Raw genomic sequence first — 17,031 nt, forward strand, 5'->3', positions numbered from 1 at the left:
CGGTAGGTCATCCCCCCCCCAACAGCATCCAAAACGGTATACTTGGTTTGAAGGGGAACGGCCACGAGGGATCCCTGCACTTTCTGCCTGTTTGTTTTTTTTCCCCCTGACTGTAACCCAGCTATTCTTGTCCTGTACCTTGGGTGTGGTTACCTCCTTGTAACTCTTCTCAATCACCCCCTCTGCCTCCCGGATGATCCGAAGTTCATCCAGCTCCAGTTCCCTAACACGGTCTTTGAGGTGCTGAAGTTGGGTGCACTTCCCGCAGTTATAGTCAGTGGGGACACCGGTGGTATCCCTCACCACCCACATCCTACAGGAGGAGCATGTAACTGGCCTAGCCTCCATCCCCTCTTACCTGACAGAATATAGCTGCCCTGTGGACTAACTAGATCTCCCCCCTCCGACCCTGCTCCCAGTCAGCTACACTTTCTGTAAACTCCTGGCTCTCTTCGCACTCTTTGTGGAAATGTCGGAAACCAAATGAAAGGAGCACCTTACTCCCTCCTCCCCTAACTCCCTCGGTCACCAAACTCTCACGATAGCACTCAAATGCACCAAATTCAGCACTCCCTCAGTCACCAAACTCTCACTATAGCACTCAAATGCACCAAATTCAGCACTCCCTCAGTCACCAAACTCTCACTATAGCACTCAAATGCACCAAATTCAGCACTCAGTGCAAACAAAGTCTGCACTGTAGGGGATCACTTTTATACTGTGAATCTAGCCTCTGAAAACTGGCCTAATCCAATTAACTAATTAACAAGCTCCAGCTGCAAGTACCTACAAGTAGAAGCCTGTTTAAAGCTTATTGAAAATTCACCTTCTAAACCAAACAGCAACTTTTAAGTTAATTAACTAAATAAAAGAAAGACTAGACTTTAGATAAAAATGAAGCCTTATACTCCCTCGGTCACCAAACCGAGTGTGGAGATGTTACTTAAATTCTTTACTAGATATGGACTACCCACAGAAATACAATCGGATCAAGGATCAAATTTTACCTCCAGATATTCAAAGAAGTTATGGATAGCTTAGGAATAAAACAATTTAAATCAACTGCGTACCATCCAGAATCGCAGGGAGCGTTAGAAAGGTGGCATCAGACATGAAAGACAATGTTGAGGGCGTATTGTCAAGATTATCCAGAGGATTGGGATAAAGGAATCCCATTCGTACTGTTTGCAATTAGGGATGCACCTAATGAGTCAACCAAATTTAGTCCTTTTGAACTAATTTTTGGTCATGAGGTAAGAGGACCACTTAAATTGATTAAGGAAAAATTGGTGGGTGAGAAATCGGAAATTACACATTGGATTACGTGTCAAATTTTAGGGAACGATTAAATAGAGCAGGTGAATTGGCTAGACAACATTTGAAAGTTGCACAAAATGTGATGAAACGAGTACCGGATAAGAAATCCAAAGTTCGAGATAAAGTTTTAGTGTTGTTACCAGTGGTAGGTGAACCTTTAACAGCTAGGTTTTGTGGACCGTATCAGATTGAAAGGAAATTAAGTGAGGTGAATTATGTGGTAAAAACACCAGATAGACGGAAGACTCTCCGAGTGTGTCATGTGAATATGCTTAAAAGGTACTTTGAAAGGGATGGAGAGAAAAAGGAGGTTTTAATGATTCTAACTCAAAGTGACGAACCAAATCCAGATGACTGTGAATTTGACATACCTCAAATTAAATTGGAAAACGAGGATGTTCTTAAAAATTGGGATCAGTACTTCCGGTTGCGGCAATGCGGAGCTGAGCCTCACGATTCGGCAGCTCCCGCTACCACGGACTTTCGGGCTCGCTAGAAGAGCCCCAACGGGATTTTTTTGGGGGAAACTAACCCGTGGAAGGTAAGAGGGAGGTCCCCCTCCAACTTGCATGAAACGGTTTCGAAGCGCAACGGCCACAAAAGTGATATTGAAGCAACGGGAAAAACCGGGGAAAAAAGAAAAAATGGCGGCGGCCAGAGACAAAGTGGAGCTGCAGCAGCGGGAAGGACCGCGGAAGAAAGATAGAATGGCGGCGGCCAGAAACAAAGTGGAGATGCAGGAGTTTATTAGGCCCTGCTTCGAGGAGCATCGCGAGGAGATGCGTAAGGAAATACTGGCGCCTATGCTTTCGGCAATCGAAGGACTAGGGATCACCCAGAAGGCCCACGAGGTTCAGATCCAGGAGGTACAAAAAAAGAGTTGGTCAGAACGAGGACGAGATCTCGGGCCTGGTGGCGAGAGTGGAGCAGAGCGAGGCGCTGCACAGGAGGTGGGCGGGAAGACTCGAAGACCTGGAGAACAGGTCGAGGAGAAAGAATCTGCGGATCCTGGGTCTCCCTGAGGGAGTAGAGGGGGCTGATACCGGGGCATACGCGAGCACGATGCTCGGGGCGATGATGGGCACGAAGGCCCCTTCGAGGCCGCTGGAGTTGGATGGGGCACACTGGGTGCTGGCGAGGAGGCCCCGGGCAAATGAGCCGCCAAGCGCGATGGTGGTGAGGTTCCACCGGTTCACGGACAGAGAGTGGGTCCTGAAATGGGCCAAGAAGGAGCGGAGCAGTAAGTGGGACAATGCAGAGATCCGAATATACCCGGACTGGAGCACGGAGGTTGCAAAGCGGAGAGCGGGTTTCAACCGGGCCAAAGCGGTGTTGCACCGGAAAGAAGTGAAATTCTGAATGCTGCAGCCAGCGTGACTGGGTTACATACAAGGGCCAACACTATTACTTCGAAACGCCTGAGGAGGCGTGGACCTTTGTACAAGCCGAAAAGTTGGACTCTAACTGAGGGTTTGTGAGGGTGGGGGGGATGTTTGAGGTTTGATGTGTGATGGTTGTTGTATACAGAGGGTCAATCACAATCACGCGCAGGAAATGTTACATGGGCTGGGGGAAGAGAGACAAGGCCGCGACAGGAGCTGCGCCAGAGGGGGCGGAATCCGGCTGATGACGTGGAATGTGAGGGGGCTGAATGGGCTGGTGAAGAGGGCTCGAGTGTTTGCGCACTTAAAGGGACTGAAGGCGGACATGGTCATGCTCCAAGAGACTCACCTGAAGGTGGCGGACCAGGTCAGGCTAAGAAAGGGATGGGGAGGACAGGTATTCCACTCGGGACTGGACGCAAAGAATAGAGGGGTGGCAATATTGGTGGGAAAGCGGGTGTCATTTGAGGCCAAGACGATCGTAGTGGATAATGGAGGGCGATATGTGATGGTGAGCGGTAGGCTGCAAGGGACGTGGGTGGTGTTGGTAAACGTATACGCCCCGAACTGGGATGATGCAGGATTCATGAAGCGCATGTTGGGGCGCATTCCGGACCTGGAGATAGGAGGCCTGATAATGGGAGGGGACTTCAATACGGTGTTGGATCCAGCACTGGACCGCTCCAAATCAAGGACTGGAAAGAGGCCGGCGGCGGCCAAGGTACTTAGGGGGTTTATGGATCAGATGGGGGGAGTGGACCCATGGCGGTTTGCAAGGCCGCAGGCCAGGGAATTTTCTTTTTTTCCCATGTACACAAAGCCTACTCCCGGATAGATTTCTTTGTTCTGAGCAGGGCGCTCATCCCGAGGCTGGAGGGGACGGAGTATTCGGCCATTGCCGTTTCGGACCATGCCCCGCACTAGGTGGAACTGGAGCTGGGAGAGGAGAGGGACCAACGCCCGCTGTGGCGGCTGGATATGGGACTGCTGGTGGACGAGGGTGTGTGTGGGAAGGTGAGGGGGTGTATCGAAAGGTACTTGGAGGCCAACGACAACGGGGAGGTGTGGGTGGGGGTGGTATGGGAGGCGTTGAAGGCGGTGGTCAGGGGAGATCAAATCTCCATTAGGGCTCACAGGGAGAAGACAGAGGGTATGGAAAGGGAGAGGTTAGTGGCGGAGATTTTGAGAGTGGACAGGAGATACGCAGAGGCCCCGGAGGAAAGATTACTTGGGGAAATACGACGGCTCCAGACGGAGTTTGACCTGTTGACCACAGGGAAGGCGGAGGCACAGTGGAGGAAAGCGCAGGGGGTGACCTACGAGTATGGGGAAAAGGCTAGTCGGATGCTGGCACACCAGCTCCGTAAGAGGATGGCAGCGAGGGAAATAGGGGGAGTCAAAGATGGAAGGGGAGCCACGGTTCGGAGTGCGACGAAAATAAACAGCGGGGGAAGAGGGTATGAGACGATTCCTAGACCAGCTGAGATTCCCGAGGGTGGAGGAGCAAGAGGTGGCTGGTTTGGGGGCACTAATTGGGTTGGAGGAGCTGAGTAAGGGTTTGGGGAGCATGCAGGCGGGGAAGGCCCCGGGGCCGGACGGGTTCCCGGTGGAGTTCTACAGGAAGTACGTAGACCTGTTGGCCCCGCTATTAGTGAGGACCTTTAATGAGGCAAGAGAGGAGGGGACCCTGCCCCCGACAATGTCGGAAGCGACAATTTCTTTGATCCTAAAGCGGGACAAGGACCCATTGCAATGTGGATCGTACAGGCCGATCTCGCTCCTCTATGTGGATGCAAAGTTGCTGGCAAAAGTGCTGACCACGAGGATCGAGGACTGTGTCCCGGGGGTGATTCACGAGGACCAGACGGGATTTGTAAAGGGCAGGCAACTAAACACCAATGTGCGGCGGCTCTTAAACGTGATAATGATGCCATCGGAGGAGGGAGAGGCGGAGATAGTGGCAGCTATGGACGCGGAGAAGGCCTTTGACCGAGTAGAGTGGGAGTACCTCTGGGAGGTGCTGCGTAGGTTTGGGTTCGGGGGAGGGTTTATCAATTGGGTTAAGCTCCTTTACAGAGCCCCAATGGCGAGTGTGGTGACGAACCGGCGGAGGTCGGGGTACTTTCGGCTGTACCGAGGGACCAATGCGAACAATGTTGTTCGCATTGGCGATCGAACCATTGGCCATGTCATTGAGGGAGTCTAATAAATGGAGGGGGGTGGTCCGAGGGGGAGAATAGCATCGGGTGTCGCTATATGCGGATGACCTGTTGCTGTACGTGGCGGACCCAATGGAGGGGATGGTGGAGGTCATGCAGACTCTAAGGGAGTTTGGGGAGTTTTCGGGCTATAAGCTCAATGTAGGGAAGAGTGAGCTTTTTGTATTACAGGCAGGGGACCAAGAAAGAGGGATAGGGGACCTACCGCTGAGGAGGGCGGAGGGGAGCGTTCGGTATCTGGGGATCCAGATAGCCAGGAGCTGGGGGACCCTACATAAACTGAATCTGACGAGGCTGGTGGAGCAGATGGAGGAGGATTTCAAAAGATGGGACATGTTACCGCTCTCGCTAGCGGGTAGAGTGCAGTCGGTCAAAATGGTGGTCCTTCCGAGGTTTCTTTTTGTGTTTCAGTGCCTTCCCATCGTGATCACCAAGGCCTTTTTTAAGAGAGTAGGCAGGAGTATTATGGGGTTTGTGTGGGCGAATAAGACCCCGAGGGTAAGGAGAGGGTTCCTGGAACGCAGTAGGGACCGAGGAGGGTTGGCGCTGCCAAACCTGGGGAGGTACTACTAGGCAGCAAATGTGTCGATGATCCGCAAGTGGGTTATGGAGGGAGAGGGGACGGCATGGAAGAGGATGGAGATGGCGTCCTGTAAAGGAACGAGCCTGGGGGCGCTGGTGACGGCACCGCTGCCTCTCTCGCCGACAAAGTATACCACGAGCCCGGTGGTGGCGGCAACGCTAAGGATCTGGGGCCAGTGGAGACGGCACAGGGGCACAATGAGAGCATCGGTGTGGTCCCCGATCAGGGGTAACCATTGGTTTGTCCCGGGGAAGATGGACGGGGGGTTCCAGAGCTGGCATCGGGCGGGGATTGGATGAATGGGGAACCTGTTCATTGACGGAACGTTTGCGAGCCTAGAGGCACTGGAGGAGAAGTTCGAGTTACCCCCGGGAAATGCCTTTAGATATATGCAGGTGAGGGCTTTTGTAAGGCGACAGGTGAGGGAATTCCCGTTGCTCCTGGCACAAGAAGTTCAAGATAGGGTGATCTCGGGTGTATGGGTCGGGGGGGGCAAGGTGTCGGAAATACACCAGGAGTTGAAAGAAGAGGGGGAAGCGCTGGTAGAAGAGTTGAAGGGTAAATGGGAGGAGGAGCTGGGGGAGGAGATCGAGGAAGGTCTGTGGGCGGATGCCCTAGGTAGGGTTAATTCCTCCTCCTCATGTGCCAGGTTCAGCCTGATACAATTTAAGGTGGTTCACAGAGCTCACCTGACGGGGGCGAGGTTGAGCAGGTTCTTTGGGGTAGAGGACAGATGTGGAAGGTGCTCAGGGAGCCCGGAGAACCATGTCCATATGTTTTGGTCATGCCCGGTACTGGAGGGGTTCTGGAGAGGAGTGGCGGGAGCAATATCTCAGGTGGTGAAAGTCCGGGTCAAGCCAAGCTGGGGGCTAGCAATATTTGGAGTAGTGGACGAACCGGGAGTGCAGGAGGCGAAAGAGGCCGGCATTCTGGCCTTTGCGTCCCTAGTAGCCCGGCGAAGGATCTTGCTAATGTGGAAGGAGGCGAAGCCCCCCAGCCTGGAGGCCTGGATAAATGATATGGCTGGGTTCATAAAGTTGGAGAGGATTAAGTTTGCCTTGAGAGGGTCTGTGCAGGGGTTCTACAGGCGGTGGCAACCGTTCCTAGACTATCACGCGGAGCGTTAGAGGAAGGTCGGTCAGCAGCAGCTGCAACCTTGGGGGGGGGGGGGGGGGGGGGGAGCAGAGAGAGGTGGGGGGGGGAGGGGGAGCTGCCTGGGGGGGTGGATGAGCAAGAGATAACATGAAGAGTCGGGGAAACTGGCACGTACGGGAGAGAGCCAGTGTACAAAGCTGTGTAAATATACTATTTTGCCATGTATATATCTTGCTCCGCGCGATTTCTCGTTTCTTTTTTTTGTTACGGGGGGGCGGGGGGTTATTGTTTGTAAGGGAGAAAAATTGTGTTAAAAACTTTAATAAATATATATTTTTTTTAAATAAAAAATTGGGATGAATTGTTAAGTTACCTTCCAGAGGAAAAACAAACTGACCTGAAAGAGTTATTGATATCACATGGGCAAATTTGTAGAGATAAATTGGGAAGCACTAAAATGGCTATACATGATGTAGATGTGGGAAATGCTGTTCCAATCAAACAACATCCATATCGACTTAACCCTTTAAAATTGGCACAGGTTAACAGAAAGATTGAGAGTATGCTTAAAAATGGCATAATTGAAGTGGGTTGCAGCCAATGGAGCTCACCCATAGTGATGGTACCAAAACCAGACGGTACCCAACGGTTGTGTGTGGACTATCGAAAGGTGACTGCAGTTACAAGAATGGACTCTTATCCTATCCCACGTTTGGAAGATTGCATTGAGAAAGTGGGACAATCCGCTTTTATTTCTAAACTGGATTTACTTAAAGGTTACTGGCAGGTACCTTTATCTGAAAGGAGATTTCAGCTTTTGTGACTCCAGATGGTATATACCAATTCAAAATTATGCCATTTGGCATGAAAAACGCCCCAGCCACATTTCAACGGTTAACTAACAAAGTCGTTTCAGGATTACCCAATTGTGCGGTATACATCGACGATCTGGTAATTTGCAGCCAGACATGGAAAGAACATTTAAAACATCTGATGGAGTTATTCGATCGACCTCAGGAGGCGGGTTTGGTGATAAACCTAGCCAAAAGTGAATTTGGAAAAGCCCAAGTTGCTTTCCTTGGCCATACAATCGGACAGGGTTGAATGGTCCCACGGGATGTGAAACCGACAGTTATTGAGGAGTTTCCGATCCCTCGTGTCGAAGGGAAATAATGCAATTTCTTAGCATGAATGGATTTGATCGAACATTTGTGCAAAAGTTTAGTAGTGCGATTGCTCCACTGATGGACTTGCCGAAGAAACATCAAAAATTTCAGTGGACAACGGAGTTTCAACAGGCATTTGACTGCCTGAAAGCTGTGATAACCAATGCTCCTGTGTTGGAGAATTGCAAGGGACTCTGTGATCAGATTGAACTAAAGTATCTGACTTTAAAGAGAAAGGCCGAGGTGTAGAGAAATGGACGGATCGTGCAAGGACCTCCTTGTTCAAAGAGACTGTCAATCGAGAAGGATTTCAGTTGGAGGAAGAAGAAAAAAAAATGGACTATATTATTATACCTGTTTGCGTGTGTTGTGTTTTTAAAGAAAATTTTTATTTACTGTGTGCATTTCGTAAAGGATAGTGAAAAGGTGAAAAATGAACCCATCTTGAAGTTGATGGTTTATTTTTTTCTCTTGGGGGGAGGTGTCATGAGAATGTCACTTGAAGAAATGTTTGGCTGCTCTTATTACTGCAGTGATGTCAGAGTGTGGGTGGAGCTGGGCTGTCTGTCAGCTTTTTATTTTCATTTTAGGCTGTTTGCTGCAGGGTGTGTTTTAGTTTCGTTTTCAGTGTTGGAGCTGGAGCCAGACAGAGCAGGTGTACTGCTGTTCTCTCTGCCATGAAAAGACTATCTCTTGATCATTTGGTGAATTCAGAATTATAAATGTTTTCAGTAGTGACTTTTAACCTGATGTGCTTTTGTTAAAGGTTTTGTTTTTAAGTCGTATGGATGTTAAAAGGAAAGCTTAAAGGATTACTTAATGTTGTATTCTTTGGGGGTTGTATTTGAATTAATGGTTGCTAAGATGTTCACTGTATGTTTTAAAAAGGTTCACTTGAGTTCATAGAATAAACATTGTTTTGCTTTAAAAAATACTTTTCCATTTCTGCTGTCCCACACCTGTAGAGTGGGCCGTGTGCTCCCCATACCACAATCTATTAAAAGTTGTGGGTCAGGTGAACTCCATGATACACTTTGGGGTTCTCTAAACCCTGGCTCCCTTCGGGAGGTGGTGGTGAGCTGCCTTCTTGAACCACTGCAGTCCATGTGGTGTAGGTACACCCACTGTGCTGTTGGGGAGGGAGTTCCAGGATATTGTCCCAGGGACAGTGAAGGAACGGCGATAAGTTTCCCAGTCACGGTGGTGAGTGACTTGGAAGGGATCCTCCAGGTCCTCCTACGTGTTCCCACGTATCTGCTACTCCTAGATGGTAGAGGTTGTGGGTTTGGAAGGTGCTGCCTAAGGAACCTTGAGGAGTTCCTGCAGTGCATCTTGTAAATGATACACACGGCTGCAACTGTATTGGTGGTGGGGGGAGTGAATGTTTGTGGAAGGGGGAGAAATCCTACAATATAATATCAGAATACAAACTGACCCAACCCCATCCTCTTTAACTCCCTAAGTGGAGCAGCAATTTCAGGGTTCAGCATGTTTGTATTAGAACAAAGAAAAGTACAGCACAAGAACTGGCCCATCGGCCCTCTGAGCCTGTGCCGGAGATGGCGGAACGCACGGCGCAAAGGCCCTGTCAGAGTTGGTGGAACGCACGGCGCAAAGACCCTGTCAGTGTTGGCGGAACGCACGGTGCAAAGACCCCGTCAGAGTTGGTGGAACGCACGGTGCAAAGACCCGGTCAGAGTTGGTGGAACGCACGGTGCAAAGGCCCCGTCAGAGTTGGCGGAACGCACGGTGCAAAGACCCCGTCAGAGTTGGTGGAACGCACGGCGCAAAGACCCTGTCAGAGTTGGCGGAACGCACGGCGCAAAGACCCTGTCAGAGTTGGTGGAACGCACGGTGCAAAGACCCTGTCAGTGTTGGCGGAACGCACGGTGCAAAGACCCTGTCAGTGTTGGCGGAACGCACGGTGCAAAGACCCTGTCAGAGTTGGCGGAACGCACGGTGCAAAGACCCTGTCAGAGTTGGTGGAACGCACGGTGCAAAGACCCCGTCAGAGTTGGTGGAACGCACAGCGCAAAGACCCTGTCAGTGTTGGCAGAACGCACGGCGCAAAGACCCTGTCAGTGTTGGTGGAACGCACGGCGCAAAGACCCTGTCAGAGTTGGCAGAACGCACAGCGCAAAGACCCTGTCAGAGTTGGCGGAACGCACGGCGCAAAGACCCTGTCAGAGTTGGTGGAACGCACGGCGCAAAGACCCTGTCAGAGTTGGTGGAACGCACGGCGCAAAGACCCTGTCAGAGTTGGCGGAACGCACGGCGCAGAGACCCTGTCAGAGTTGGTGGAACGCACGGCGCAAAGACCCTGTCAGAGTTGGCAGAACGCACGGTGCAAAGACCCCGTCAGAGTTGGCGGAACGCACGGCGCAAAGACCCTGTCAGAGTTGGTGGAACGCACGGTGCAAAGACCCTGTCAGAGTTGGCGGAACGCACGGCGCAAAGACCCTGTCAGAGTTGGCAGAACGCACAGCGCAAAGACCCTGTCAGAGTTGGCGGAACGCACGGCGCAAAGACCCTGTCAGTGTTGGTGGAACGCACGGCGCAAAGACCCTGTCAGAGTTGGTGGAACGCACGGCGCAAAGACCCTGTCAGAGTTGGCAGAACGCACGGTGCAAAGACCCCGTCAGAGTTGGTGAAACGCACGGCGCAAAGACCCTGTCAGAGTTGGCAGAACGCACGGTGCAAAGACCCCGTCAGAGTTGGCGGAACGCACGGCGCAAAGACCTGTCAGTGTTGGTGGAACGCACGGCGCAAAGACCCTGTCAGAGTTGGTGGAACGCACGGCGCAAAGACCCTGTCAGAGTTGGCAGAACGCACAGCGCAAAGACGCTGTCAGAGTTGGCGGAACGCACGGCGCAAAGACCCTGTCAGTGTTGGTGGAACGCACGGTGCAAAGACCCTGTCAGAGTTGGTGGAACGCACAGCGCAAAGACCCTGTCAGAGTTGGTGGAACGCACGGCGCAAAGACCCTGTCAGAGTTGGCAGAACGCACGGTGCAAAGACCCCGTCAGAGTTGGCGGAACGCACGGCGCAAAGACCCTGTCAGAGTTGGTGGAACGCACAGCGCAAAGACCCTGTCAGAGTTGGTGGAACGCACAGCGCAAAGACCCTGTCAGAGTTGGTGGAACGCACGGCGCAAAGACTCCGTCAGAGTTGGTGGAACGCACGGCGCAAAGACCCTGTCAGTGTTGGCAGAACGCACGGTGCAAAGACCCTGTCAGAGTTGGTGGAACGCACGGCGCAAAGACCCTGTCAGGGTTGGCGGAACGCACGGCGCAAAGACCCTGTCAGTGTTGGCAGAACGCACGGCGCAAAGACCCTGTCAGTGTTGGTGGAACGCACGGTGCAAAGACCCTGTCAGTGTTGGCGGAACGCACGGTGCAAAGACCCTGTCAGAGTTGGTGGAACGCACGGCGCAAAGACCCTGTCAGAGTTGGCGGAACGCACGGCGCAAAGACCCTGTCAGTGTTGGCGGAACGCACAGCGCAAAGACCCTGTCAGTGTTGGCGGAACGCACGGCGCAAAGACCCCGTCAGAGTTGGTGGAACGCACGGCGCAAAGACCCTGTCAGTGTTGGCGGAACGCACAGCGCAAAGACCCTGTCAGTGTTGGCGGAACGCACGGCGCAAAGACCCTGTCAGTGTTGGCGGAACGCACGGCGCATAGACCCTGTCAGTGTTGGTTGAACGCACGGCGCAAAGACCCTGTCAGTGTTGGTGGAACGCACGGTGCAAAGACCCTGTCAGTGTTGGTTGAACGCACAGCGCAAAGACCCTGTCAGAGTTGGCGGAACGCACGGCGCAAAGACCCTGTCAGAGTTGGCGGAACGCACGGTGCAAAGACCCTGTCAGAGTTGGTGGAACGCACAGCGCAAAGACCCTGTCAGAGTTGGCGGAACGCACGGTGCAAAGACCCTGTCAGAGTTGGCGGAACACACGGTGCAAAGACCCTGTCAGAGTTGGCGGAACGCACGGTGCAAAGACTCCGTCAGTGTTGGCGGAACGCACAGCGCAAAGACCCTGTCAGAGTTGGCGGAACGCACGGTGCAAAGACCCTGTCAGAGTTGGCGGAACGCACGGTGCAAAGACCCTGTCAGAGTTGGCGGAACGCACGGTGCAAAGACCCTGTCAGAGTTGGTTGAACGCACAGCGCAAAGACCCTGTCAGAGTTGGCGGAACGCACGGTGCAAAGACCCTGTCAGAGTTGGCGGAACACACGGTGCAAAGACTCCGTCAGTGTTGGCGGAACGCACGGTGCAAAGACCCTGTCAGAGTTGGCGGAACGCACGGTGCAAAGACCCCGTCAGAGTTGGCGGAACGCACAGCGCAAAGACTCCGTCAGAGTTGGCGGAACGCACGGCGCAAAGACCCTGTCAGAGTTGGTGGAACGCACAGCGCAAAGACCCTGTCAGAGTTGGCGGAACGCACGGTGCAAAGACCCCGTCAGAGTTGGCGGAACGCACAGCGCAAAGACTCCGTCAGAGTTGGCGGAACGCACGGCGCAAAGACCCTGTCAGAGTTGGCGGAACGCACGGTGCAAAGACCCTGTCAGAGTTGGTGGAACGCACGGTGCAAAGACCCTGTCAGAGTTGGCGGAACGCACAGCGCAAAGACCCTGTCAGAGTTGGTTGAACGCACGGCGCAAAGACCCTGTCAGAGTTGGTGGAACGCACGGTGCAAAGACCCTGTCAGAGTTGGTGGAACGCACGCCGCAAAGACCCTGTCAGTGTTGGCGGAACGCACGGCGCAAAGACCCTGTCAGAGTTTGGCGGAACGCACGGCGCAAAGACCCTGTCAGAGTTGGTGGAACGCACGGTGCAAAGACCCTGCCAGAGTTGGCGGAACGTACGGCGCTAAGACCCTGTCAGAGTTGGCGGAACGCACGGTGCAAAGACCCCATCAGAGTTGGCGGAACGCACGGTGCAAAGACCCTGTCAGTGTTGGTGGAACGCACAGCGCAAAGACCCTGTCAGAGTTGGCGGAACGCATGGTGCAAAGACCCCGTCAGAGTTGGTGGAACGCACGGTGCAAAGACCCTGTCAGAGTTGGCGGAACGCACGGCGCAAAGACCCTGTCAGAGTTGGTGGAACGCACGGCGCAAAGACCCTGTCAGAGTTGGTGGAACGCACGGCGCAAAGACCCTGTCAGAGTTGGCAGAACGCACGGTGCAAAGACCCCGTCAGAGTTGGCGGAACGCACGGCGCAAAGACCCTGTCAGAGTTGGTGGAACGCACGGTGCAAAGACCCTGTCAGAGTTGGCGGAACGCACGGCGCAAAGACCCTGTCAGAGTTGGCAGAACGCACAGCGCAAAGACCCTGTCAGAGTTGGCGGAACGCACGGCGCAAAGACCCTGTCAGTGTTGGTGGAACGCACGGCGCAAAGACCCTGTCAGAGTTGGTGGAACGCACGGCGCAAAGACCCTGTCAGAGTTGGCAGAACGCACGGTGCAAAGACCCCGTCAGAGTTGGTGAAACGCACGGCGCAAAGACCCTGTCAGAGTTGGCAGAACGCACGGTGCAAAGACCCCGTCAGAGTTGGCGGAACGCACGGCGCAAAGACCCTGTCAGTGTTGGTGGAACGCACGGCGCAAAGACCCTGTCAGAGTTGGTGGAACGCACGGCGCAAAGACCCTGTCAGAGTTGGCAGAACGCACAGCGCAAAGACGCTGTCAGAGTTGGCAGAACGCACGGCGCAAAGACCCTGTCAGTGTTGGTGGAACGCACGGTGCAAAGACCCTGTCAGAGTTGGCAGAACGCACGGTGCAAAGACCCCGTCAGAGTTGGCGGAACGCACGGCGCAAAGACCCTGTCAGAGTTGGTGGAACGCACAGCGCAAAGACCCTGTCAGAGTTGGTGGAACGCACGGCGCAAAGACTCCGTCAGAGTTGGTGGAACGCACGGCGCAAAGACCCTGTCAGTGTTGGCAGAACGCACGGTGCAAAGACCCTGTCAGAGTTGGTGGAACGCACGGCGCAAAGACCCTGTCAGGGTTGGCGGAACGCACGGCGCAAAGACCCTGTCAGTGTTGGCAGAACGCACGGCGCAAAGACCCTGTCAGTGTTGGTGGAACGCACGGTGCAAAGACCCTGTCAGTGTTGGCGGAACGCACGGTGCAAAGACCCTGTCAGAGTTGGTGGAACGCACGGCGCAAAGACCCTGTCAGAGTTGGCGGAACGCACGGCGCAAAGACCCTGTCAGTGTTGGCGGAACGCACAGCGCAAAGACCCTGTCAGTGTTGGCGGAACGCACGGCGCAAAGACCCCGTCAAGAGTTGGCGGAACGCAAGGTGCAAAGACCCTGTCAGAGTTGGTGGAACGCACGGTGCAAAGACCCTGTCAGAGTTGGCGGAACGCACGGCGCAAAGACCCTGTCAGTGTTGGTTGAACGCACAGCGCAAAGACCCTGTCAGAGTTGGCGGAACACACGGTGCAAAGACTCCGTCAGTGTTGGCGGAACGCACGGTGCAAAGACCCTGTCAGAGTTGGCGGAACGCACGGTGCAAAGACCCCGTCAGAGTTGGCGGAACGCACGGTGCAAAGACCCTGTCAGTGTTGGTGGAACGCACGGCGCAAAGACTCCGTCAGAGTTGGCGGAACGCACGGCGCAAAGACCCTGTCAGAGTTGGCGGAACGCACGGTGCAAAGACCCTGTCAGAGTTGGTGGAACGCACGGTGCAAAGACCCTGTCAGTGTTGGCGGAACGCACGGCGCAAAGACCCTGTCAGAGTTGGTTGAACGCACGGCGCAAAGACCCTGTCAGAGTTGGTGGAACGCACGGTGCAAAGACCCTGTCAGTGTTGGCGGAACGCACGGCGCAAAGACCCTGTCAGAGTTTGGCGGAACGCACGGCGCAAAGACCCTGTCAGAGTTGGTGGAACGCACGGTGCAAAGACCCTGCCAGAGTTGGCGGAACGTACGGCGCTAAGACCCTGTCAGAGTTGGCGGAACGCACGGTGCAAAGACCCCATCAGAGTTGGCGGAACGCACGGTGCAAAGACCCTGTCAGTGTTGGTGGAACGCACAGCGCAAAGACCCTGTCAGAGTTGGCGGAACGCATGGTGCAAAGACCCCGTCAGAGTTGGTGGAACGCACGGTGCAAAGACCCCGTCAGTGTTGGTGGAACGCACGGCGCAAAGACTCCGTCAGTGTTGGCGGAACGCACGGTGCAAAGACCCCGTCAGAGTTGGCGGAACGCACGGCGCAAAGACCCTGTCAGTGTTGGTGGAACGCACGGCGCAAAGACTCCGTCAGTGTTGGCGGAACGCACGGCGCAAAGACCCTGTCAGAGTTGGCGGAACGCACGGCGCAAAGACCCTGTCAGAGTTGGCGGAACGCACGGTGCAAAGACCCTGTCAGAGTTTGCGGAACGCACGGCGCAAAGACCCTGTCAGAGTTGGCGGAACGCACGGTGCAAAGACCCTGTCAGAGTTGGCGGAACGCACGGCGCAAAGACCCCGTCAGAGATGGCGGAACGCACGGCGCAAAGACCCTGTCAGAGTTGGTGGAACGCACGGCGCAAAGACCCCGTCAGAGATGGCGGTGCGCACGGCGCAAAGACCCTGTCAGAGTTGGCAGAACGCATGGCGCAAAGACCTTGTCAGAGTTGGCGGAACGCACGGCGCAAAGACCTTGTCAGTGTTGGTGGAACGCACGGCGCAAAGACCCTGTCAGAGTTGGTGGAACGCACGGTGCAAAGACCCTGTCAGTGTTGGCAGAACGCACGGCGCAAAGACCCCGTCAGAGTTGGTGGAACGCACGGTGCAAAGACCCTGTCAGAGTTGGTGGAACGCACGGTGCAAAGACCCTGTCAGTGTTGGCAGAACGCACGGCGCAAAGACCCCGTCAGAGTTGGTGGAACGCACGGTGCAAAGACCCTGTCAGAGTTGGTGGAACGCACGGTGCAAAGACCCTGTCAGTGTTGGCAGAACGCACGGCGCAAAGACCCCGTCAGAGTTGGTGGAACGCACGGTGCAAAGACCCTGTCAGAGTTGGTGGAACGCACGGCGCAAAGACCCTGTCAGTGTTGGTTGAACGCACGGCGCAAAGACCCTGTCAGAGTTGGTGGAACGCACGGTGCAAAGACCCCGTCAGAGTTGGTGGAACACACGGTGCAAAGACCCTGTCAGTGTTGGCAGAACGCACGGCGCAAAGAACCCGTCAGTGTTGGTGGAACGCACGGTGCAAAGACCCTGTCAGAGTTGGCAGAACGCACGGTGCAAAGACCCTGTCAGAGTTGGTGGAACGCACGGTGCAAAGACCCTGTCAGAGTTGGCAGAACGCACGGTGCAAAGACCCTGTCAGTGTTGGTTGAACGCACGGTGCAAAGACCCTGTCAGTGTTGGCGGAACGCACGGTGCAGAGACCCTGTCAGTGTTGGCGGAACGCACGGCGCAAAGACCCTGTCAGAGTTGGCAGAACGCACGGCGCAAAGACCCTGTCAGAGTTGGCAGAACGCACGGCGCAAAGACCCTGTCAGAGTTGGTTGAACGCACGGCGCAAAGACCCCGTCAGTGTTGGCGGAACGCACGGCGCAAAGACCCTGTCAGTGTTGGTGGAACGCACGGTGCAAAGACCCTGTCAGTGTTGGCGGAACGCACGGCGCAAAGACCCTGTCAGAGTTGGCAGAACGCACGGCGCAAAGACCCTGTCAGAGTTGGCAGAACGCACGGCGCAAAGACCCTGTCAGAGTTGGTTGAACGCACGGCGCAAAGACCCCGTCAGTGTTGGCGGAACGCACGGCGCAAAGAACCCGTCAGAGTTGGCAGAACGCACGGCGCAAAGACCCTGTCAGTGTTGGCGGAACGCACGGTGCAAAGACCCTGTCAGAGTTGGCGGAACGCACGGCGCAAAGACCCTGTCAGAGTTGGTTGAACGCACGGCGCAAAGACCCTGTCAGAGTTGGCGGAACGCACGGTGCAAAGACCCTGTCAGTGTTGGCAGAACGCACGGCGCAGAGACCCTGTCAGAGTTGGTTGAACGCACGGCGCAAACACCCTGTCAGAGTTGGTTGAACGCACGGCGCAAAGACCCGGTCAGAGTTGGTGGAACGCACGGTGCAAAGACCCTGTCAGAGTTGGCGGAACGCACGGTGCAAAGACCCTGTCAGAGTTGGCAGAACGCACGGCGCAAAGACCCCGTCAGAGTTGGCAGAACGCACGGCGCAAAGACCCTGTCAGTTGGCAGAACACACGGTGCAAAGACCCTGTCAGAGTTGGCGGAACGCACGGTGCAAAGACCCTGTCAGAGTTGGCGGAAC

At 54.6% G+C, this 17,031-nt stretch overlaps 1 protein-coding gene and 1 long non-coding RNA gene across 2 annotated transcripts in view; both read left to right on the top strand.

Annotated features, from left to right (window-relative positions):
• LOC140405530 (uncharacterized) overlaps positions 1-8,686 on the top strand; it is a 31,060-nt gene extending 22,374 nt beyond the window's left edge. The window contains exon 3 of the long non-coding RNA XR_011938630.1: positions 7,138-8,686. This is a non-coding gene — a long non-coding RNA (uncharacterized lncRNA). The remainder of the gene's footprint in view (positions 1-7,137) is intronic.
• The window catches only part of dazap2 (DAZ associated protein 2), a 103,852-nt gene that overhangs the window by 71,673 nt on the left and 15,148 nt on the right, over positions 1-17,031 (top strand). The window lies entirely within an intron of this gene.

Source organism: Scyliorhinus torazame, chromosome X (genome assembly GCF_047496885.1).
Source record: "Scyliorhinus torazame isolate Kashiwa2021f chromosome X, sScyTor2.1, whole genome shotgun sequence".
NCBI lineage: Eukaryota > Metazoa > Chordata > Chondrichthyes > Carcharhiniformes > Scyliorhinidae > Scyliorhinus > Scyliorhinus torazame.